Source organism: Tenebrio molitor, chromosome 6 (assembly GCF_963966145.1).
Source record: "Tenebrio molitor chromosome 6, icTenMoli1.1, whole genome shotgun sequence".
Taxonomy (NCBI): Eukaryota; Metazoa; Arthropoda; class Insecta; order Coleoptera; family Tenebrionidae; genus Tenebrio; species Tenebrio molitor.
The window spans coordinates 5329791-5354529 of NC_091051.1; the positions used below are offsets into that span (position 1 = coordinate 5329791).

The window sequence follows — 24739 nt, forward strand, 5'->3', positions numbered from 1 at the left end:
AAAAAAAAATATATATTTTTTTGCATATAACTTTCTTTAAAGTGGCTATCGTGCTTCAATGGAATCTTGCATATAACTTTCTTCAAAGTGGCTCTAGGGCGATGATTCGTGCTTCAATGGAATCCTTTCGCCGAATTCTATCACGTAGACCACTTGCAGTTTGGACTGATTCACAATGGCAAAAATTTTTGAATTTTGGACTGGTCAAAATCAGTTTGGAATTGCAAACGATGTTGCTTATTATTGAAGATACGGTAATGATTCTTGCACCGTTGGATTCCCCTTGTTCTCTTGATGAATCTTCTGTAAACTAATTGACCCTAGTAATTACCGACTAATCTACCCTTAAAGATGATTTGCAAGTTTCTTCTTTTTAGCTTCCAGACACAAAACTGCGTCTATTGGCGGAACTTTTCCTATTTTTGAATTCAACTCGTCCGTTACATTAAGTTAACACCGATTTGGGTCGGTTTCGCGACAAAACAGTTTTCCAAAAAAAAAAACACCTACTCTCCCTTTTCCCCTTTTTTCGCCTAAAAAAATGTTTAAACGGCCATAGCTACCGTAATAAGCAACATATTGCGATGAATCTTGCACCATCGGATTCTTCTAGCCAAGGTGCTTCTTTTGAGGTGAAATAATTATCCCTTGGTCTTTTTGTTTTCGAGAAAATTGCAAAAAACTAAAAAACTTTTTTTTTGCACATAACTTTATTTAAAGTTACGGCGATGATTCTTGCCTCAATGGGATCCTTTCGTCGAATTCTATCATGTAGACCACTTTTAGTTTGGAATCATTCACAATGGAGGTGATCGAAAATTTTCGAATTTTGGAATTTTTAGGTTTGCACACGATCTCGCTTATTATTGAAGATACGGCAAGGATTCTTGCACCGTTGGATTCTCCTCGTTCTCCTGATGCATTTTATATAAACTAATTGACCCTGGGAGGTGTAGTTGCCGAGTAGTCTAGCTTTAAAGATGACTTTTCTTTCTTCGTTTTAGCTCCCAGGACACAAAACCCCGTCTGTCAGCGGAACTTTCCTATTTTTGAATTCAACTCGTCCGTTAACTTAACACCGATTTGGATCGGATTCGCAACAAAACATTTATCGAAAAAAGGACCTACTCCTCCTTATCTCTTTTTTTGCCTAAGAAAAAGCTTTAAACAGCCATAGCTCCTGCATTAAGCAACATATCGCAATGAATCTTGCACTATTCGATTCCTCTATAGCCAAGGCGCTTCCTTTGAGGAATTATAGGTACCTCTTCATTTTCAAGAAAATCGCAAAAAATAACAACATTTTTTGCATATAACTTTCTTTAAAGGGGCAATCGCTCATCGTGTGGGACAAAATGTGGCCACTGTGTTACGATGTTGTCGTGCCAGGTTTGAAGATCAATGTTACTGAAACTTTCACCGTTTTATCTTAGTTATGGCCCAATTATTGTACAAAGTTTCATCAAAATATGCTATTTCTGGGTATTGCATTTTCCATGATAAGTAGTATATGTATTTAGTAATTAAATTTTAAAGAATTTGTATTTTTTTATAAGTACATTTTTACGTCTCTACTTCTTATAGAGCTTAAAAGGATCTACCAAAGTCAGTTATAGAAATAAGCGTTGATATATGAAAAGACAAATGAATAATCGAACATTAATGGGTCCGTGGTAAAAAATTGTAAATTACTACTTATAATCGATTTCGAAAGATTTTCTTTGGTCACTATAATAGTGGCCGTTTTTTATATCGCACCCGGTATACTTAAAAAAACAGTTCGAACATTACGTTTTTATAATTTTGTTGTCTAGATCTACATTTCCACAATATAATTCTTTTACTTGATATAATTCACCAGACAATCGAGACGTCGGCATTTCAATACTAGAAATTTCCTCATAACAGTCTAGCGGTTTATTTACTGCATCGAACTCTATAAAACACCGGTTTTACAGTTCATCTAGTTCCACAAGCAATTATCGAAATTGTTTCCTTTTAATAAAATATTAAAGACATTTAAGATTCAGATTTCAGTCCCAAGCAAGTTTTTAAAACGTTTTTTTTTGTGACAGATCGTTCGATTATTACCAACTTATTGGAGTTCCATCTGATAGGTCGTTAGAAGAAGTTCACGTAAAACATTTCTTTGTTGAAAATGAAACTTTTATTGTGACATTTGCGACAACATCTTGATTTTTATATTTTTATTAACTGGAATAGAAATGTCGTGTCGAGGTTTCAAGCCCAACGGAAGTCCTTGAGGGCGAAGGACAATGAAGGATCGAATCCTCTTCGGCCCCAACATCAGGCCACGATGAGGAAGTCGACGTCGAAAAGCAAGCAGAGCAGGTCAGGTTTGAAGTTGGTCGAAGTTAAAAATTTCGGCTTAATTATGTAAAATTATGGCCTCCGATAGACAGGATGCAGCTAGACGGTTACTAGGATGTGGTTTACGATATTGTTCATAAAAGCCCTGGCGGTAAAGAAAGCAGCCGAGTTTGGCGAGCGCTTACTTAACGCGTAAAACATCTTTACCGCATCTTGTAAAATATTTACGACCTTGTTTTAATTATGCACAAGTAATTTCATAATTAACTTGAATTATGTGATATCCTCGGTTTTATTAAACTATGCTCTCTCTCCCTATCTAATTTATCGAAAGCGCGCCGAACTTTCACAAATATCGTTTATTCCGGCCGCAACGACACGTTTGCGTAAACAGATACCGCCTCTTTGCGAATTTATAGCGCACATACGTTACGTCACAGCTCTTTATGTTTCTTAATTTACAATGATAGATCGCGAGGTGTGTGTGTGCGCCTCGCGCTCCTTTTATGCCCTCTCATTTCTTAAATTTCCGCGGTGAAATATGAGGGCGGGAAACAAGCGGCGTGTTATAAAGCGATGGAAATCATTAATTAGACGAGATTTTTTTTTCTCTGCTCTCCTCTTGTTGTCGGAATCGATAAATTGCCGGGGTCAAATTTAAGACTGCGTCATTAACGTAACAGAAGTGCAGGATATTAGGAGGGTGATTTCGAGTAACTGAAGATATATGAACACCTGTATTTCCAGTCTAATGCCACACGTAGCTCCTCCACCTGCCACCGCGCTAGTTGGCAACCGACCCGAAATTAAGGGGGCTTCCGGCCCCGGTGAGATGCTCCTGCATAGTTATGTGACACTTGGAGATATCAGCTCGTGGAAAATATTTAATTAAGATTCAGTTAATGGCGTGAAAATGAATGTTTGCCCTTCAAAGAAAACTGCTTAAATTTCAACGAAGACATATATTAGTTTAGCGCTATCAACGTCATCGCGGCCCTCCCATAATTGCTCCCCATCACAATTTAGACGGCGATTAAACGCGCACACCCGACAACAGCATTCCCGGGGCCGCTTGCGGATTTTTAATTGTACAAATTTCCAAAAATCCACAACAAAATACCGAAATGGAATTGTTCACAAGAATTTCGCTCGTTCAATTAATGCAGTCCCGCGACGCGGTCGCCAGAACCTTCCAAAAACATTTTTTTGCACCACCAGTAAAAAAACTGACAATCTAATCGATCCAAATCAATATCATGCGTCTGAAAGGGCAATTTACTGCGTAGTGCAAAATAATAATTATTAATGAGCAGGTGTACTACTTTTTTTACAAGTAGGAAGGTCACGCTCGCGAGCGTAGCGAATACAAGTACACCTGGCCCAGTCTTGTTTAATTTGCCACAAAAATTAAGAATCTTTTTATAACAACACTGGCTGCTCTCGTATGTGTATACTTCCCACTTGTCAAAAAGTGGTAATTAACTATTGTTAGATCTGAATGTGTGCAATCAGAGAATCATTGATTTATTGTATTTTCCCGGCGCATCCACCATTTTTGTAAGTAGCTTTTTGCTTAATTAATTTAAAAAAAGCTGTAAGGCAACCTTAGAGAAAGTTCCGGCATTGACGGTAGCGACTGTGTTGTGAGATGCTTCTTATTGACGTTAACATCTCCTGGTGAGCCGATTACGGATACTTACCGGAGGTCATTACTAATTTTACAGAATTCCTTTTGGATCGTTGAATGTATCGAGAACACTGTCGCAGCGTAAAAGATTTTGCTTGCACATTTTGTATATTTAATTAGGAATGAAGTAGAAATTTTCGTGAGGGGAATATCCTGTCGGTTCGCTTTTGAAAGAAGTGATGTATAAAATGCAGCAGTAGGTTTTCTGAAAAAGACAAAGATCCGGTAAATGGGCTCGGAGTGGAGTACAAATGGAAATGGTATCTGTATAAAATCAATATGAGCGAGTTTGGACAATGGAAACATTAACCGTCGTGTTTGCTTTGGTCGACACAGATCAGCAGGTCAATATTTAAAAAGTGGCGTCGTAATTTTCGACATCGGTGGATAAAGAGGAGGTGAAAGGAAGTTTCGGTGAGGAACGGAAAAAGTCTGGGAATTTCCCGAGGTCGTATTAATTTTAATCGTTGGAGCGACCCCACCCACCGGTCCGGAAGTAATCCCCGGGGTGCGTAAATACCTCGGAACAAATAAAAAATATTAAGACAAACGATAAGAAAAACAACAACTGCGTTTGAATATCAAGATCAGAAGGGAGCCGGCGAAAGTTGCTGATGAGCGTTTCGGATTTCGGCAAAACGTTGCGGTTTCTGACGCGAGTACAATCGGCATTTTGCGCCGTGAAATATTTTTATCTGATGGTGGTGGAGGGGCGGCGAGATGTGGGGCGGCATCCCAGGCACGTGCATATCAAATGATATACGATAAGTTCCGAACAATATCGCGCTAGTAAATTTTAATTTGATAAGAATTGAACAAGAAAATGTAAGAGAGCGCAGTTTGATGAAAAGTAGGTAGAGGTAATATTGCATTCTTAGCGTCAAGGATGATTTGTGCGGGGATTTTAATGGAATATAAGGACGAGGAAACGGACCAGCGTCGGAAGGAGAGAGAATTCCTTCCGGGCCAGACGCCGCGTGTCGTGTTAGCCGAGCAATTAGCAGGTGAAATACGTATTTGCGACTTACACTGCTTGCAAATAACTTTAATTACTTTTGTTTTCCCATCCGCTCGCATTTTCTTTCGGCCGACGTTGGAATCTCGAGCTTTCTTGCAGCTAACGCGGTTCCGCAATCCCAGGACGAGGATATGGAAAAATTCCATTACGAATTGAACGAATCGAGACTCTTATTATTGCTAGTTTTTAAATTGTAATTTGCTAAACGTCAAGCAGGCAGAGGTCCGAACCATTTTATATGACGAGGCATCAAAATGTGTCTTTTTGTCCCGCGTGCAAGTTTGTTGCAGCGAGGGCAATGAATACGCGAGGGATGAAGAAGCATTTCAGTCCCGTGGTATATACCTACCCTTTTTTTGCACGACTCAACTCATTCAATCGTTTAATCGTAAAGGTGATTTGGGCAAAAAGACAGTAAGACAGGGACACACATTTTTTTCTTAGTCACAGCATGGGTGAATGGTACAACTGTCAAGTCTCCAAGGGATTAAAAGCGTTACTTTACTTCCTCTCTTGGGCGACTAAAATAACGCTATATATATATATTTTTAATTGCTTTTAGTCTTCTACGTGGTCCCACAACTTCGTAGGTAAAATTTCGTCACATTTTAAAAATACACCCCTGTATATCATATTTTATAAAATGTACGCGAAGTAACCTCTAGGAAATATGCTTTAAAACAAGGAAACCGCATTGGTGTACGTTTTATAAAATATGATATACAGGGTGTATTTTTAAAATGTGCCGAAATTTTACCTAGGAGGTTGTGGGACAACGTAGAAGACTAAAAGCAATCAAAAAAATTGTACCTCAAAAATTAAATGACTTTATTTTTTGACAGAATTTTTTAAATATTTTTTCCGAGTTCTACATGAAGCCAGTAGCTCGTGGTTAAAATTATGCTGGTTCATTCTGGGACACCTGTATACAAAGGTTGTGAAATAAAGACTGTTTTATAGCATAATTTTTCCATTACATCATTTGAGAGCAGACATTTTCTCTCGCTTTAGGGCCGAAAGTACGGCATTCTTTTCCTATAGGGAGTAAAAATACATTCATTATATGAGCCAGCTGTCAAGTAATGATTTTCATTAATTACGGCGGTGAGTATGAAATAACTAATTACTCCACATGTTCTGAACAATAAAAATTACATTTACAAATCATCGCATAGACTGTAAAGTTGCTATCGCGTAATTATTCATATGTCATAATTATCTTCAAATGTCATAAGTGTACCTCGTAGAAAAAGTATCGTTTTCCACTCGCATGTAATGATGCTGACTCTGCACGTACTCGTAGACGGCTGTAGTACTCGTCTGAGGTTCCTGCCGTAAACTCAATCTTCGTGGGTAATAGCCATCATTACATGCTTGTTGAATAATATACCGTTACGCTCTTTGCAGTAAAAGTAAAAATTTCCGGTTGATATTTATTCGAATTTTGCCAAAAATGACAGATAATTAATTAGATTTATCAAGGATCACAGTTTATTTATTAACGTTAATCGTACAATATTATAAAATCGATTCCACATATTTCCTCATAATCACCGGGTTCGTTCTAAACGTGGAATATTATTTTAACATTTTCAGCTTGCTGAAAAACAAACAAAATAATATCTCGCGGAATTTTTTGGCAATTTTTTCCGCCATCCATTTTTTAATTAAATCAAAATATTAGTATATTATATATTGAGGGAGAGAAATGCATGATTTTTCCTGAGGTGCAGTTTATAAAGCACCGAGGGAAAAATGAGCATTCTCAGAAGTATATATACTATTTTTTTCACGGTAGTGAGTAGAAACAGCACAAAAATCTCAAATTTTAAGAATAAAAAAATGATGACAAATGAGTTGTTATCTTTCGATGAATTTAATGCAATTAGTACTTGCCTTGACAACACAATTAGATTTTTGTCACAACTGTCAAAAAAAATGAAAACTCCCATTAGATTTTTGTCACAACTGTCAAAAAATGAAAACTCACTAGGGAACAAATATTTGCTCCCTAGGGAGAAAATGCTCTACTTCTGTCACGACGTTGACATCCGAGAAGTTGATTTCTACTCCCCAATCGTGAAAAAATCCAATTATGTGTCATCGATATTTTAAGAGAACGTTTTCGTCAGAGTCACTCCCGGAATTGGTTCCTCAAAAATTACTGAAAACGAACCAAAACTTGCAAGAATAATATAAATTGTTTAGAAAAGGCAACCTCTTGGTACACTTGGATTAAAAAAAAAACGGGACACGCCAAAAAAATGGATACAATTTTTTGGTTTTTTAAAGTTTGAAAATAGTTATTTATTTAACGAGTTCGTGTGTAAATTGGGCTTTTTTTGGTATGAGTGAGCCAGATTAAAACGCGAGTCAAACGAGCATTTTAAAGGCCCATCAGACCCAAAAGAAGTCCAGTTTACGCAAGAACGAGTTGAATACAACGTTTTTTTGTTCGACGACCCCCTTAAGGCTCCAAATCGCTTAAAATCTTTAAAAACAAGTTGTCACATTTGTCAAAATCCGTTCACATAGGAGAAAATTCTCAAATTCTGACAGTGTCGAACAAAAAAGGTTTATTAGAAATCGGTTAGAATGATTTCAGGGTATCTCAATTTATAAATAAATGGGTTAGACTTTGACAAATTATATTTTTTATGGGTACTCATTAACAGTGCAAGAAAAAATGAGTTTTTTTGTTGTTTGTCCCGTTTTTTTTTTGAATCCACCAACTGTAACGGCAGGTGTGCTCACTCTGATGGTCTTAATTCGGAGAAAGTGTAGGTAATTGACAATACAGAGTATTTCACGAGTGATAATGAGCCCGAAGGAATTGAAAATGCAACCCACAACACACTTGCAAGGTAAATATCTAGGTTTACCTTGCAAGTGTATTGTGGGTTGCATTTTTAATTCCGTCGGGCTCATTACCACTCGTGAAAATGCCCTGTATAACATATTTTTCAAAAAGTGTTTCTCTGTTTATTCATATAAATATTTTGTCGCATCTGAGCTCCTGGATTTTTCTTGAGTTTCGTAAATTTACTCAGAAACATCTAAATAGAAATAGAAGAAGAATGTTGGAGACGTGCACGAACTGTTTAAGCTGCAGAGTGTAGTTGTGGGTTGCGCTTTTGCCATGATGTAGATTAGTATCTGCAGAGGAAGTGTGGGGGTTAATTTCTTCTCGATCGGAATGGTGCGAGATTAAGTCGTGGCCGGTCGAGGAAGCGTCGTCCCTAATCCCTTTTTTACCGTCTTCATTGTTTCCCTGATGTTTTGGGCCGTTTCTCGTTGATGATATCGTCGTGTTAGGTCGAATCATCCAGGTGTCGACAAAGGATATTGTGGACCATTTGGCGAAAGGGCCGAGTTCAAGGGTGGAGTCAGAAAGAGAGCGAGTCGCCTTTTATCAGAAGAAGCCGAAGTAATTTTTTCGTTTGAACGACAAAGTGGGTATATAGTCGGATATGTTGATGGGCTGCAGAAAAGCTCTTTTGTAGAGCCGAGGCAACAAAGGGGGTATCAGTCTTAATGTGGGGGTCTGAAGGAAGAGAGCAGAGTTTAAACGGACCCGATGCCGATATATAGTCCACCTGCACAGTCGTAATCTCATAAAGTGCATATCTGTGCGGCGGCGGCGGCGGCGGCGGCGTCCCGTCGGATGGGGAGAAGGAGAGATCGAAAAAGGATCGCCGGCCTAGTCCTGACATAATAGCAGTCGTCATCATCATGTGTCTGACCGGTTGCGATTCGCGTTCAGCCGCCCGTAACATATAAGAGGGCATTCGATCGGCTGTTGCGAACTTTTATTTTTCATGTTCTTTGCTACTTTAAAATTGTATTTCAGTTATATCAGTGCTATGGATTGTCTGTCAAATTTTTATTGCTTTTCCGGTAAAATAATATCTCATATTGCGAGCGCAGAAAAGGTGGATCCCCGGATTTCGAAGATCGACATGAATTCTATATTCATCTCGAGGGGCGGACGCTCAGACCACGACGATGGGGCGAAGAAAAAAGAAATTAGAGGGCCGAGGGGCGACGATCACAGGGTCGGGTTGTGCATTCGGGTGCACAAACCGTGTTTTGAATATTTCAGGCGGTCTCGAAAAACCCCAATTACGTCGTAACAATGGCGTGATGCTGCGGTCAGCGGAAACGGATGTCGCAGTCAGTTCGAACAATGCATACATTCAGTTGAAGTAGGCTAGTTTATGACCCCCATACGAGGATAATGGCGGCCACAGGTGGGACAGAGACGGCTCGAGGACTCGTGCCACACTTGATGCAGTCGTAAAGCAGAAGACAAGACAGCAACATCGGCAGGAAACGTCGTCATCTGCCCTCTCTCCGACTTTGCTTCCTCCCGAAACCGCTCGGGTGAGAGCAAACTTTGTCGGATTAACGTGCCGCCAGCTTCATTCCCGTCTTGAAATATTCAAAGGGAAGGATGCAGACGCGTTTTTCCAGGACCGTTCGACTTGTTCGTTCCGTAATTGATTAAACAATAATAATCGGTGGAAGTGGCGGCCCGGGCGGACTGGAGGGTGAGCCGTCGCTTTAATAAAGTTTGATATATTTTCACGTGGAAGTAATTACGAACGAGTAAGAATTTCATATCGTGCCTTACACATGTCTCGAAAGGAATTGCCACTCCTAAATTACAATAACTGTCTGGAAGTTACCAGGCGTTTTGAGATCCTCAACCGCCTCCTTGAATAGAACACAAATCCTGACGGCGTTACCCAGACCGATACAAAATTAGGTACAAATTATGCTTCGTTCCCGCGAGCCCACTCGTACGTTATTGTTCAATCGATACTTACGCACATTTACAACTTTCGACGAAGTTGCCCGAAAAACTCCATAATTAACGGCGGAAAACCCCAAACGCGAACGCTGCTCTCCGCCAATTAATAGATCTCAGATTAATCGTGACAAGTTTTCTGCAAGGATTACACCGAACGGGGAACCGGTTCCCGGGGCGAACATTTTTCCAAAATACTCAAATTTTCAGGAAAATATGTGCAAAATCTGAACATCTTTCGATCCCCGTTGACGAATAATAGATGTTTACGGAACAAGTGCGATACGTTATTGTCGCACGAGTGTGAAGTTTGCACGACGAGGCCCAAGGTCGAGGTTGTGTAATCGCATCAACACGATAAAAATGTAGTGTCTCACGTGTTCAGTATAAATAGTTATTTACATTACAAATGCGGTAGGCTACATTTTACAGCGGGAGGTTTAAAAATTGAAACAAAAACCGAGCTATGTAAAATACCTACCGCATTAGTAATGTATTAATCTTTTTGGCCGACGACTCGTTTTCTCAAATTTGAAATTTGTTGTAACCAATAATTTTGCAAAACCTGTCAAAGACTGACATTTGATTAATGAAATACCAGAAAGTTATCTATTATACCGATAACTGACATGCTTACGATTTATACCACAAGATGGCGCCATAAGACTTCACAATTTTTCATAAGAAAATAATTAAATTATGTTCATTTTCGAAAACTGAACGGATCAATCGTAGCGGTATCTTGTCTTAGTATAAATAGACTTTATTTATGATAAGCTAAGAGTTTTTTTGGAGGTCCCTGAAAGCTTAAAATTTTCGTGGTATTTCACACACCGCTGTAAAATGACAGATAGTTTGGTTAGTGTGTAAAAATCAAGATACTGTAGCTGTTCAAAATGTGTAAACATGTCATTTACCACCATCTGGAAATTTTTAAAATCGAAAAAAAAAGCGTGACTCAAAAGACCAATAAGAATTCTTTTTCGATTTATATTAAAACTTTTTTATGTTTATTTGAATTTTTTCTACATTGAAGATAACAAATTAATAACGAAACACCCGAAAATTATTTTTTAGAGTGTACTGTTGTTTGTTTTCTCAAAAACTATCGTGTTTAATAACATTCATCAAAGATTCTTCAACAAGAAATAAACAAATACCTGATGAAGCTAGACTTATAAACAATGTAAAAATGTAAAGATGAAAACTTCGAAGAAAACGAAGAAATGATAATGATAGTTGAAAGAAATAAACTCAATTGTGAGTTAATAAGACGAAAATTTGACAGTCTAATTAAGACAGTAAAATTTACAGTAAATAAACAGTAATTGGATTGGCATAAAGGTAAAAAAGGACTTGGGAAAGGAAAAACAAGAAGATAAACTAAAACTTCATTTACCTTTTTTAAATTTTATTCTGGTCTTTGTTATTCTACATTTTCATTGAAATAAATCTTGTTAGTTGTACTCATTTCTCTCCCCCTCTAGTCACTCATTCTTCCAATTCATTTTCTCCTTTCAGATACTTCATTATTCCCCTAATTTTATCCAATTCATCAACATCTACCAACAAGACTTCCCCTTTCCGTTGTGTAAGCAGTTTTACTACTTTTCGATGCACAAGAGATAGTATTGAACTGCTATTGAAAACCTGTAATTGGGTTGTCAATCCTTGTTGGAACATAATCATTATTTAAGCAACAAGTGGGATGCGGACATTATTATCGCACACATGTGAAGTTTACAAAACGAAGCCGTCGCCAAGTTTATGTAATGACATAGGTGCGATAATAATATAGTAGCCTACGTGTCGCGTACAACATTGTATCTACACCCGCTTAGAATTTTTTTTTTCATTGAATTTAAAGTCAAAATGAAAGTGAATTATTTTGAAAATAATAGGGACATTTGTACGAATGCGAATATTATCGCACGCGTGCGGTAAAGTAAGTCATTACCTGTCTGAAATGGGTGGGATAAATGGGATGATATCGCACGGGCATACATAAAATAAATGATTATTGTTGTTTAAAAAAAAAATAAATAGATGTCCTGTTGGACTGGGACGAAACTAATGAGTTGATTAATTTGTTATACAAAATTGACGTGCCATTTGCAGTAGTTATTATAGCTTTGGAGAGCAGAGGAGACGCATTTCGGAGAGCTTTCTCGTCGACTGAGACCGTATCCTGTCGGCATTTTGTTTCTGCAACTACCGATGTAGTGGTTGTTTTTGGCGGAGGCGCCGGGGGCGGCAGAATAACTTCTCGTTGCACATTATTAATCCCGATACGGGCTGAGTGTACCAGTCTGCGGGTTGATCGGCGAGGACCGTTAATGCGGCAGTTTTACGTCTTTTCCGTTGTAATTAAGCGGCGTCGTCGCCATAAAACGAAGATAAATTACAGGTGAGGGTTTTTTACGAGACAATCCTGGGCGTTTATCGTCGCGGAGTTATTGTCAATAATTTTTATTTGTTTGAGTGGATACCCCGGAGCGCAGCCTCGTAAAAGACGGTTCGGCAAGTGTGTGTGTGTGTGTGGTAGGGCACAATTAAAGGAAGAGCGCCGCTCACGTACCAACAGAAGTGGGACTTAATAAGCATATGTAAATTGTGTAATAACTGGGAAATGATTGTAATGGCCGTCAAGAGAGAATCTCATTAGAGACGGAACGGCGTTCATAAAGCCCCCGTCTTGCTGTACTTCCTTTGACATAATGTCGGGAATCTCCGGAATAAATCTGTCTAATCATACGGCATAACGTGCCAAGTACGCACTAACACAGCATTACGGCTACTAACTAGGACTCGGCGTGTAATAAGACAGCGGCAAGATTCACTGCCTAAGTTGGGACGCCTGCGGTGTTCCGATAAGGGGACGTCTTCTTATATCGCGCCGTTTCCGGTCTAACACTCGGCCCGACCGCCGGACGATCCCGTTTTATGAATATCCATCAGACCGGCTACAACAGACTTATTGGAAATCATCACGAGACGAGAGAGATTCGATAAGCCCCACCACATCCGACAAATAATTGTATTGAACCACAAGAAGTGAAAGGAAGATCCAAGCAAAAGGTCCACAACCTCTAGACATCGGTTCACGACAGAGCTGGAGGAATCCGATCTGCCGTGGATCAGAAACGAAATATATCAAAATTTAAACGGACTTCTCCATAAGGAAGACTAGAGACTAGTTCCGCAATTGAGTAATAAAAGATTATGCGATTGCTACGTTGGCTGGTGGGCAGAAGCATGTGCAGTCGGGGTTTGTTTCATACCTCTGACTTGTAAGAGTTTGGCGCCCAACGTGAGGCCAGAAAGGAACAAAAACCCCTCAAGAAGGTATTTTATTTAACCATCCGTCGCCTGACTTGTAACATTTCGTCGCCCAACGCGGGGTCACAGTCTAAGAGAAACTGTTCACGAACGTGTTTTATGTGCCCATCCGAAAGCCGATTCTTACGTGGGGCCAGAAAAGAACAAAAACCCCTCAAGAAGGTTTTTGTTTAACCATCCGACACCTGACTCGTAGCAATTTGGCGCCCAACTTGGGACCACAATCGAAAGCAAACTGTTCAAGGTTTCTTATTTGCTTGTCCGACGTCTAGCTTATGAAAGATTGGCACCGTAGAGCTAGAAAAGGACAACAACTCTTCACGAAGGTGTTTTGTTTAATCATGCGACGCCTGACTTGTAATATTTTGGCGCCCGGCACGGGGCCAGAATCGACGGCAAATTGTTCAATACTGTGTTTTATGAACCAATCCGGCGCCCGATTCGTAACAATTTGCCGCCCAACGTGGGACCACAGTCGAAGGGAAGCTCTTCAAGATTTTTATTTGCCCACCCGATGCCTGACTTGTAACAATGTGGCGCCCGACGGGGAACAGCTCAAGGAAAACTGTTCAAGAAAGTTTTATATGCCCATCCGACGCCTGAATTATAACAGGTTGGCCCCGAACGTGGGGCCAGAAAAAAACAAAAATCGTTCAAGAAAGCGTTTTGTTTAACTATCCTACGCCTGACTCGTAGCAATTTGGCGCTCAACGGGGACCACAATCGTAGGGAAACTGTTCAAGGTTTTTTATTTGCCTGTCGAACGCCTGACTACTAAGAGGTTGGCGCCCAACGCGGGGCCAGAAAAGAACAAAAACCGTTCAGGAAGGTGTGTGACTCTTTACGGTAGATTTGAAAAGAAAAAAGTGACCATTAGGAGCTTTGTTCTTTGTAACTGCATCAGACCAACTGGAAGAAGTTGAACAGCGCACCATTCGTGGTAGGGCGGTTGTTGTCGTTATTACCTACAGATGGTCGCAGTTTGGTGTTTCTGATTAGTTCTGGGTGTAGTTTGATTGGATGGAACTACAGTTCAGACAATCGCGAAGTGTCGCATTCGTGTAACGAATTAATCGAGCTTTCGTCAAAAAATAGGAGTTCGATCCGGCATAATGGATGATGTTGTCCGGGCGCGCCCTCCTTTGCAAATTTTCGAACATAATGACTTAATTACCGCGCCGATCTCGACAATAATCAATTATTCGTCGTCGAGAGGATGCGCATTATAAAAACATTGTGCCCAAGTATCAGACAGCAGATAATATCGAGCTCGGACGTAACAGGGCTTTTCAACGACAGATGTTGGCAGTCGCGCGCAACGCTCATGATTTACTACGCCTTCTGATTACAATTTGATGATTGTTCCTCTCTCGCCGTTCTTCATGCAACATTATACACGCTCAACTTAAGAAAAGTGGCCGAGACATTAATGGTGAAGTAACTTTCATGAAATATTAAATTCGTAAAATGTTACGCCGACGTTACGACACCGGACAGAGATCTAATAACGCGTCAGAAGTGACAACGTACACGTTATCAAGTCCAATCGTAAAATCGCGAAATAGAAGAAGAGTTTAGGGAAAATAGAACCAATAGCATTAAATTGATGAAACTGAAATGCGAACATGAAAATATGGGAGTTATTGAAGTTAATAAAAATACGAGAGCTTCTCAAATATACCTGACAATAAAGATTGTGCCGGTTCAGGTCTTGGGTTTTCTACTAAGACACGATCCGGAGAAAAAACACAGTTTAATGACGAACAAGTACGTGTGCATCGTTTGAGGGCAAAAGAAGGAGAATGTTTAAATAAAACTGGAATAAAATTAATAGGACAGGGCGAAATATGATAAAGTATGGAAGAAAGTACATGTTTTTGTACTGTGTGCACGAGCGCGGCGAGGGCAATAATTATCCGAGGTATGAAAATGTAGTGCATTTGTAGAAGAAATGTATGCAAAAATACAGTACACTGGAATTAATTGTTACTGCATAACGAAGTAAGATTGACATTTTAACAAGATATTTATGGAAGTTTTATTGCGTCCTAAATCCTCGATTTACAAAACAGTGCTTGTGAATATATGCAAAATAATATAATGCATATTTATTATTTTTGTTAAAATATGTAAACACATTTTGATGTGTAGCGTTCACATTTCGTCCTGTCTATTATGGGTGAAATCGATATTTGCAAAGCTAAGCTTGAGGTCATTTTAATGTGCAGCGTATATCACAATAAGAGCACTTAAAGTGTGGAGATTTTTCATTTATTTTTGGGTGTCTCGGGAACAGGAAGTCGCGCAAGTTTTTCGAAATAACAACGTTTAATTTAACAAAGGATAATAATTGGACGTGTTGTTTTGGGGTTGAAAAGAGAGGAGGAAGGTTTGAGGTAGAGAAGGTGAACAACGTGTGGGTCTCTGGTGTTGTTCTGACGTATGAATTTTACATGGATAACTCCGGTACCTGCGCCAAATTTGACAATGATAGATCATCGATATGTTGCATTGCGCCTGCACGAGATAATTCGAGCACGTATGATTAACGGCGTCATATAGGAGCGACGTCGGCGTCTTAGAAAGGAAACTTGGGACGTTCCAGGCTCCGGAGTTATGTAAAAGGGCCGTTATTAGTCAGCGACCTCCGGAAATTAGACTATGAGATATGTTCGGTCCTGACCTCCATGTTTTAGGCGCTCCGCAAGATAGACGACATTGATAATGCCGAACGTTCAGTTTTAGCGGTCGTACATATTGCACCCGGAACGGGCTTAATTGATTTTGGGGGTTGTCCGGAAAAAAGTTGTATTCCGGTGAACGTCTAAGTGTCTGATTGGCAAGTTGGTTAATTGCGATAATCAGTCGGAAGAGTGTAGATGCGGCTTTCCATTGAAATGGAAATGTACTTCATAACGATAATCTAATAGAACGTGGGGACGAAATTAAGTTTTTGTTATTAGGAGTTTCGGTCCGGGATCGATGCATTCATCGGTACTAAACCGTACATCTCCAGATAGCATTGGGAGTTGTCTTGCATACAGATTACGCATTTGCCTACCCGACCATAGTTTCTGTTTCAATTACACACCGGCAAGCAACTTAATCAAAAAACATCAAAGCGAATGACGTTTGGTCCTGCTCCTCTCCCGGATTTGAGGGTTAAATCTGCGATTCAAATACGAACGACAGTCTGAATAAGGAATTAAGATGGTCGCGATCGTCCTCTCGCACCCGAACACCTCTTCTTATTTACACATCCATTGTCATGCAGACGTTCGCACCTCGACACTGGTAATCCGCTTGCGGTGGTGATGGGTCGGAAGCCATTTTCACGACTCGATACCCTCTCACGGTCTTTACCTAATCCCCGAACACGCAAAAATCCCCACACGCAGACAAACCCCCGTCTCGACGTTAATTTCCATTTAAATTGGACAAACAGACGTCTTTAATCATCATTTCAATTTCCGATGGCGCCGATCGTCATCGACGAGGGGGCCGCGTCGGCCTTAACCAAATTAAACCGCAATTAACCATAAATCCACAAAAAACCCGCTGGGTCGGCGCTCTCCTACTCCTCCTCCACTCCACTCGAAATATCCCTAGTCGGCGGAGTGGATTTTTTTCCGGTTGCACCTTTTCGAAATGAAGCCGGCGCCGTAATGCGGTCATGACATATCGCCACATCACGATATGCCCCCTCCCGGAGGCACCCGCCGTTCCATTGTGCGAAATTAGCTTCTGCGTGCTGGCAAATGAGAGCGATGGTTCCGAGGCGTTTTCCTATTGAAATTTCGTAAGTTGGAAATTAAAAAGGGGGGCGCCTTTCGCGCGAGGGTCTCGACTTTGATAAGTTATTTTGCGCGCCATCAATTCGTCGCCGGAAATGAAGAAATCCAAATGAAATAATAACATAAGCATGGAGAGACGTCGTTCCGCGATCCAGATCTCTGGAAAGAGAAGCCGCAAATTGCGATATAAATACGTTAGGGACACTTAAGCGACGGGAATTACGAGCACGATTCAGATCGGAAATTGCGAAATTTGAATGCAGCGGTGACGGGGCGATGATTTCCGTTCGGCCACGTGACGGCTACATTTTGTTCGAAGGGGACGGACGTATGCAAAAAGTGCGCTCTAATATCACGATTCCCTGGAAATCCGATTAATACGGCCGACACTCCATTTATCAGGTATTGAAATTTCACAGTCCGGACAATAATGTACTCGCCGTCCGATAATAAGTCCCCTCATTAGCATTCAAAAGAGCACACAAGTTGCAACAAATTTTTTACAAATAGCTGAATTTTGACGTATACTAAGCAAATTAAGAATTTTAAATATCTTGATGACGAAATAAAAGATGGAACTGGAGCAGTGGAGAATACGATAGAATAGTATGTTATGATACAAGTCTTATAAGAAGCATTTTGTAGCACGCACGAGTTTAGGGAACGACGAGCTTGCGAGGAGTGCCGTAAAAGAGTAAGTGCTACAAAATCCCTTATAAACAAGATGCCATAGGCTAATTTTTTTTTCTATTTTGAGCCTATTTGTGTCGTTTTTAAATGAAAAATCACAGTTTTAAATTTTTTTACCAATTGACTGCAGATCAGTAAATTTTTTAGCCTACCCAAGAGAAAGTGCGGTAGAATTGTAAGCATTGACGTAGGAGTATCTAAAAGCGGTAGATGTTTTTATATACAGAGTGTCCCCAAGACAAAGACGAGTCCATAGCCCTTATTTATCGGAGAATTTTAATTATCTATACACCAAATTAAATGATTGTGAATAGGCTACAAAACGGCCTACTAAATTCACGTATAGCTCCAAGGGCTTCAAGGATAAACTGTCAAAATATTTTTTTTTCAAATGGGAATACATATTTTTTGTAGTAATTTTGATAGAGATTTTTATTCTGAAAACAACAATGTATCACAAGTATAACTTCACGTACAAAAATAACACTAACTTTTGTAACAAATGACGAACACCAAGCGAGAAGTTATCAAAATGCATTGCATTGTAATAACCAAATTAAGTTAGCTGGAAAAACAAATGACAAATAATAACATATGGGATTGCGCAGATATGCGGCCAATGATTAGCGCAAAATGGAGTATAGACGATAGTAGCGTTTTTGACAATTTTTTTTTTGTATTTTTGGTATGTAAGTGTATACTTGTGATACATTGTTGTTTTCAAAATAAAAATCTCTATTAGAATTACTAAAAAAAATTATGTTCCCATTTAAAAAATTTTTTTGACAGTTTAGCCTTGAAGTCCTTAAGGGTATACGGGAATTTATTAGGCCTTTTTGTAGCCTATACATGACCATTTAATTTGGTGTATAAATAATTAAAATCCTCCAATAAATAAAAGACTTATGGACTCGTATTTTTTTGGGACATCCTGTATATTTTTTTTCTACAAACAGTAGTAAAAAGTCAATTTTTAACACGGCGTACATGAATTAAAAATTAAAAAATTTTCCGCTAGTGTTAAAAGAAAAACTCATGAATACCAGAATAATAAGCTCTAGCTACCTACAATCGAGGGACGGTGTTGAAAACATGCAACACTCCATGACTCAATGCTTAGTGTATGATATTCGTGCTAAAAGTGATTTTATTTTGTTCGAAGGGTTTCTCCACTCGCTGCGCTCGTTCCGAAATCTTCCCTTCTCTCAAAATAAAATCTTACTTTTAACACTTATATTATAAATACAGGGTGATTTACGAGGAATAATGAGCCCGACGGAATAGAAAATGCAACCCACAATACATTGCAACAAAAAGCCGGATATCGAAGCGGTAAATGTCCGGGTTTTTCTCCTGATGAATTGCGGGTTGCATTTTCTATTCCGTCGGGCTCATTATTCCTCGTAAATCACCCTGTATATAACTATTTTGTTGTCTTTGCAAAGTATCAGATTTCAGATAAGAACTATGAGATGTAGAAATTGGATTAATTACAAGAACAGTATTTATAAAATTTTATTCTCAACTTTATCCTTATGGGGTTTCTGTCTTTTGTAAGATTTCACATTAGAAATCGAATAAAAATCTCTGCTGTCAGTCGAGAAAAATCACAATTAACCTAAAAAAGATCGAAAAAAGTCGGCTTGTTCGAGCTAGGAAGACTTTGGATTATCCATTTAAATATTTTCACATGAAAATAAATAAAACTGCAAATTTCTGTTCCACTATCAGCGGAGAAATCAATCGATGTCTCCTGTCTTTCGAGCTCGGTAGTTGACATTGTGAAGATTTTTGTTTGAGAGGTAGAATGAAGAACAGTGCAAAACTGCCTTCACCGCCAGCTGAGATAATTAATAATGTCCTTCTTCCGAGAAAATAATCCATTTTAGGGTCAGACGCATGCATCAAGATTTTACTTTTTTCTTAAAATTTAACGTGCCTATAACAGTTTAGTGTTTTAAAGGCCCTTTTTCGCAGGCATTTTAGTGTCAAAAACATAGATTACGATTCAGGCATAATAAAATAGTTATTTAGACAACGTGTGTTAGAAGTGCAACTTTTTTTCATGAGTGTGGAAGTTTATTAAACGAGCCGTTGGCGAGTTGATAATCCACACGCATGAAAAAAAAACACGCTAACACGAGTTGTCTATAAAAAAATTTAAATTCCATTAAATCAAAACCTGTTTTAACTGTAATTTGTTCTTCCATTTTGGTCAAGTGCGGTGGCTAGTTATGGTAACTAAGGAAATGTTATGTGTTTATTGAAATTATCTTCTATGACAGTTTTATGTCAGTTTCAATAAAAGTGAAAATGAGTGATTCAGATCCGGAAATTTCTAGTGGACTAAATGAAAAACAGTGACACTTCTAACACTAAAATCTATGAAAAAAAAATTTACTTATTTTAAAGGAATTTAAAAAAAGATATTTTATGAAAACATCATCATAAATACGAACAAATAAGGTAACATATTTAACACACGACGTATCAGTTTGTGATTATTGAGAAAATTACTTCTGCTCAGAAAGTAAAAGCGAGTAAAAGTAACTTGCGGCAACAAGTTTGCACAGGCAGAACATGCTGAAGATTTCTACCAAATATTACTCCAAGGCATTTCAATGCTATTTCACGAGTTTCCCAATGCGTCAGTTATTTTTCAGATTTTCATGGTTTACCAGACTAGACATTTTTTAAACAATTAAGTATCGGAAATTCATTTTTCTAATGGGAAAAAGTTATTTCCTGGTTACTTTTGATAACTACTTTAGATAAACATAGAGTGAGAAAGAGAGAGAGAGAAAATCTGTACAGTGCCACGATTCGATCAAACTTTCCTTCTCTTTTCCCCATCCTATTGAGGTCAAGGTCAACAATTTTGCATTTCTCGACCAAGTGAATCCTGCGAAAACCTAGTATTCACTTGTTCTGCCTGTTTACACCTTCGTTCGTTCTTAGAAGTCCTACAACCGAATAGGGATGGTGTGGGCCACGCGTCCGTCGAATTCCTCTCCTCCAGTGACGACAGAATTAACAACATACCTGCAGGAAGTGGACGATCGAAAAAACGGTAATCACTTTCCGGTCTTTTATCGTAGCTGTTATTCCTGATGTGTTCAATTTACGAGGATCATTACCTCGACGGTAGATGCAGTTGGACGTCACAAAAGGCCGGAATTTGGCGGAGGAATAACTCGGTGACCGCGAGCGGCGCCGTATCGATTTCAGATCGACGGGCATAAAGCAGGTATGTGGCTACCAAATACACCTCGGGGTACACTCTAGGTATTTTAATATGATTTCGACCCGACTGCTGCACATTATTGGGAATCTGCACAGATGCTACGCAGTCATTCTTGACGTATGTCCTCTCTGTCGTTTCCGGAAGCTGACGCTATACATATCTCTTTCGCTCGGCGCCGGTGTTATTGGTTTCCGGATGGCTTGCCGTAACGGCGGTTTTTCGTTTTTTTCCCTCTTCTTTTTTTTTAGACGCCCGGATTGACTGGTGGATCGTCCTCCGCGCCGCAACTTATAAGAAGTATCGCGAAATTGGATCTTGTCTAAAAAGTAAATTTTCCACGGCCTTTCGGGGAGCAATACAAACAGAAATAATCGGATCCCGAAGCCCACATAAATTCCTCGTCGACGCCGCGGTATTTATACCGAACGTCGACGTCTCGAAGATGCGTCCGAACAACCCCTAATTGGTGATAGGACGCGCGTGCTGATTTTTTACGCGAAACGCAACCCTTTCGAAGCCTTGGTAATTACGGGAAGCCCCGCGACAAATCAAGTTTCCCACAGTTGGCCAGCTCGGCGCACATTAGCGACGGTACCAGTATTTTAAAACGATAACTCCCCTTTAACCTTAACAAGATAAGGGAAAAAATCGTGTTCCATTTTATCTGAGGAGCGTAATTATTTATTTTTATTTCCAGGCGGTCCTCGTTTTTATTGCGTTCGCCACCCTATCTCCGTCGTCGTTAAAGAATTCGTCCGGCGAGAATCACGAGTGTCTTAATTGCCTTTTAACGGTAAGCACCGGACGGATCGTCAGGACCGGCTTTTCGATTCCGCAGTCCGATTATTCATGTATATTATTTCGTACGTTGAAATTCTTTCTTTGTGGGAGTTTTAATAAAACCGTCTTTGATGTAGGAGCTTTCGGGCTCCGCTCGTTAGTGGCTCCAGCTGGCCGCTTTGTTTGGAGATGACTGTGTGCACTTTGCCTACAATGCTTCACGTGCTTTGCAATCACAATCCTTGGTTTGGCTCGTCACGCTTTCATCTCGCCGAACGAGAGATGGCTCTCTTTCATAATTTTGCGCCTCCGCGATCAAATCCCGATAATCCACTGGAGCAATTAGTGTAGTTTTCGTTTGGTCGTCGATAATTATCCGGTCCTGTAGTTTTTCCAATTTGTGTCTTGTCAGTTCCACGAGAGATGACTCAGCTTCCGGAAAATCCACAACAAAACCGTGACGATTTGTTTAAAAGATCGAAATTACTTCCTGGCGCGAGTTTCCGATCCGGCTGGGAAGTTTTAAAGTTATCGCAGCCGCGATATAAAACGTTATATTAGTTCATCAATCACGGAAATGGCGGGGAACTTGTTCCCGGACACATGAGAGCGCTTTGTCGATTATATACTTCTCTTCCGGTAAATTTCCTATGATGACTTTAACGACTTATCGAGCGAGCCATTTCGGTCTGTCTAATGTACTTCCACCGCAGATTCGACCGCACGTTTGGCGTGTTGCGGGACACAATTAACGGACCCTCGCTCCCCCATGAATATTTAAAAATTAACAAACAACACGTCCGGACGATTTTTCCTTTGCACGGTGCCGGATCGAACCATCGACGGAATGTGACAGTTTTAAAAATTAACCGGAACATCCCCGCCGCCGTTCCGGAACATAACAGGTGGCCGGAATGGTGTCAAATCATTTACAGGAAAACTGTAACTGCCGTTCTCTTTCGTCGGTAATGATTTTCCCATGGGGTGCCGATAAGAACTGGCGAGGCTCTATTTTACCTACCCTACACTTTGCGGTGGTGATTTTTGTAGACGTGGCCAGGATATTGCAGTTTGTAGTTTACATGCAGCAAGCGGAACTGAACGGCTTCCAGGACCGCTCACGGAATACTCAGCATTTCGTTATGGCGATCCAGCCATTTTTTAATTCTCCCGAATGCCGGAAGGTTTTCCGAAAGACGTTTTACCGATTAGGAAGTACCATTCAAGCGCGAATGTATAATAATAATTGTGTTTGTTAATTATAATAGTATTTTCTACAAAAAGGTAATTTTACGTACTCCCAAGCGGACGAAAAGTAACTCTTTTTCGGACGCTTAATTTAATTTTGCCTGAAAAAGTGTAGTATCGTTTATTTGGTGCATAATAAGAAAATGAACAACAGTGAAATTAATGAATAACAATGTCCAATACGCCGCCGGACATCGCAGATAATAATCGCAAAATTGTCCTGTCACATTAAATTATGTAAACAAGTAATTGTATTGTAAATAGTAAATTTCTCGTTTTGTTGGCAAGCTGATAAAAAATACAATTAAAAAATTGTTGATATGTATTAATAAATTTATCTATTTGAAAAAAGTAGATACAAAATAAATTTGTAATTTTTCCAATGATGTTTTTTTGCTTTGTAGTTCATGCGGATGCCTAAAAAATTTGATATGCACCTCTGCCAAGAAGTGCCTTTTGGTCCTCAACTTTTTTTAAGCCTCGGCTGCGCCTCGGCTAGAAAACCCAGACTCGGACGAAAAAGATGCACTTTTTGGCCTTGATACACAATTAACTATTTTAGAGCTCCTTCAATGAAAACTTCATGAAAACTCATCGCACTGCACTAAAATGTTCTTCATTTGGAAGATTCTCGTCAAGCATTATTACGTAAAGCACTTCTAGGTTGGATTCAATGCAGTTTTTTTTCGATCAATTTATTGCTTTAATGTATTATTATTAAGTTTCTTTAACCCATTTGTTGACGATTTAATGAAGATGCCTCCAGCGTTTGTGTTAAATATAAATTAAATTCTTTCTTTAATTAGTAGTGGTGATAGTTTCATTAAGTTTAATGTTTCTTCATAATTAAGTCTATTATAGTTATTTCTATATCAAGGACGCGAAATCCTTCTTTAACGTGCTGAGAGAATAATTGTCGCCGAGGCCGCTTGCGGCCGAGGCTGCACAATCTCGCGGAGAAAATTGCATAAACTGTTGGTTGTTTAAATTTTTTAGTAGTAAAAATAATCATAACAAGAACAAATAGAGTCCTCGAAAAGGACATTATATAGTGCAAAAAGTACACTTGACTTATGTCAATATTTGACAACAATTCGCAATTTAAAAACATGTTTCGTATTAAATCGATCGTTGGGAGCGTAATCTCCTTTGGATTTTTCTTTATCAAATGAAAACTAAAAGGATGATTGAAAAATCGAATTTAAGAAACCTCCTTAAAATAATTGCACGCATCTCCGTAATACTGTGTCCCGGGAGTAACAGAAATCCAAGATTGGAGCCTTGGGGTGCTCCAGACAAAGTTGTCCCAATCGTTAAAACGCAGATTTGTTCCACACTTGTGATAATCCCTTGTGGAAGAGCCAGATCTTGAGCTAATTGAGCCTCGTCCTCGCAGTAGTTTTGTTGAGGCGTCTGTGTTAATTTCTGCATCTTGCGTCCTCGTGCTATTAGTTGGGTTTTTCAATCGTCTGATAAATGAAATGGGATTGAAGTCGAGATGATCCGGACGTAATCTCGCGGTGGATCTTGAAGGGCTGGAAGTGGCACACGGCGGAATTTCTCATGCAGATTGAAGATTTAACGATAAAAAAAACCGGCCTGATCACACGCCAACCTTAAATAATCTTCAATTTCGTTTGGTGGCCGCGGCAAAGGTCGATCGCGTTTATTCTTCCCTCGAAAATAAATTTGTTTCCCTTGATCGCATTGTTCACCCAGTGGAAAATTATGAAAATTGAAAAGACCGGCCCGACAAGCGCTTCCGCCAATTTAACAGCGATATTTCACTTGCAAGACT

The 24739-nt window shown here is 39.5% G+C and overlaps 1 protein-coding gene across 4 annotated transcripts in view; it reads left to right on the plus strand.

Moving 5' to 3' along the window:
- The window catches only part of Scgdelta (sarcoglycan delta), a 178227-nt gene that overhangs the window by 34337 nt on the left and 119151 nt on the right, over window positions 1–24739 (plus strand). The window contains exon 1 of one of the 4 annotated variants that reach the window (XM_069049980.1): window positions 20653–20916. The exons of the other annotated variants lie outside the window; for them this stretch is intronic. The gene's annotated coding sequence lies outside the window, so the exon portion shown is untranslated. Of the gene's footprint in view, window positions 1–20652; window positions 20917–24739 lie in introns of those variants that run through there. 4 annotated transcript variants of the gene reach the window in all.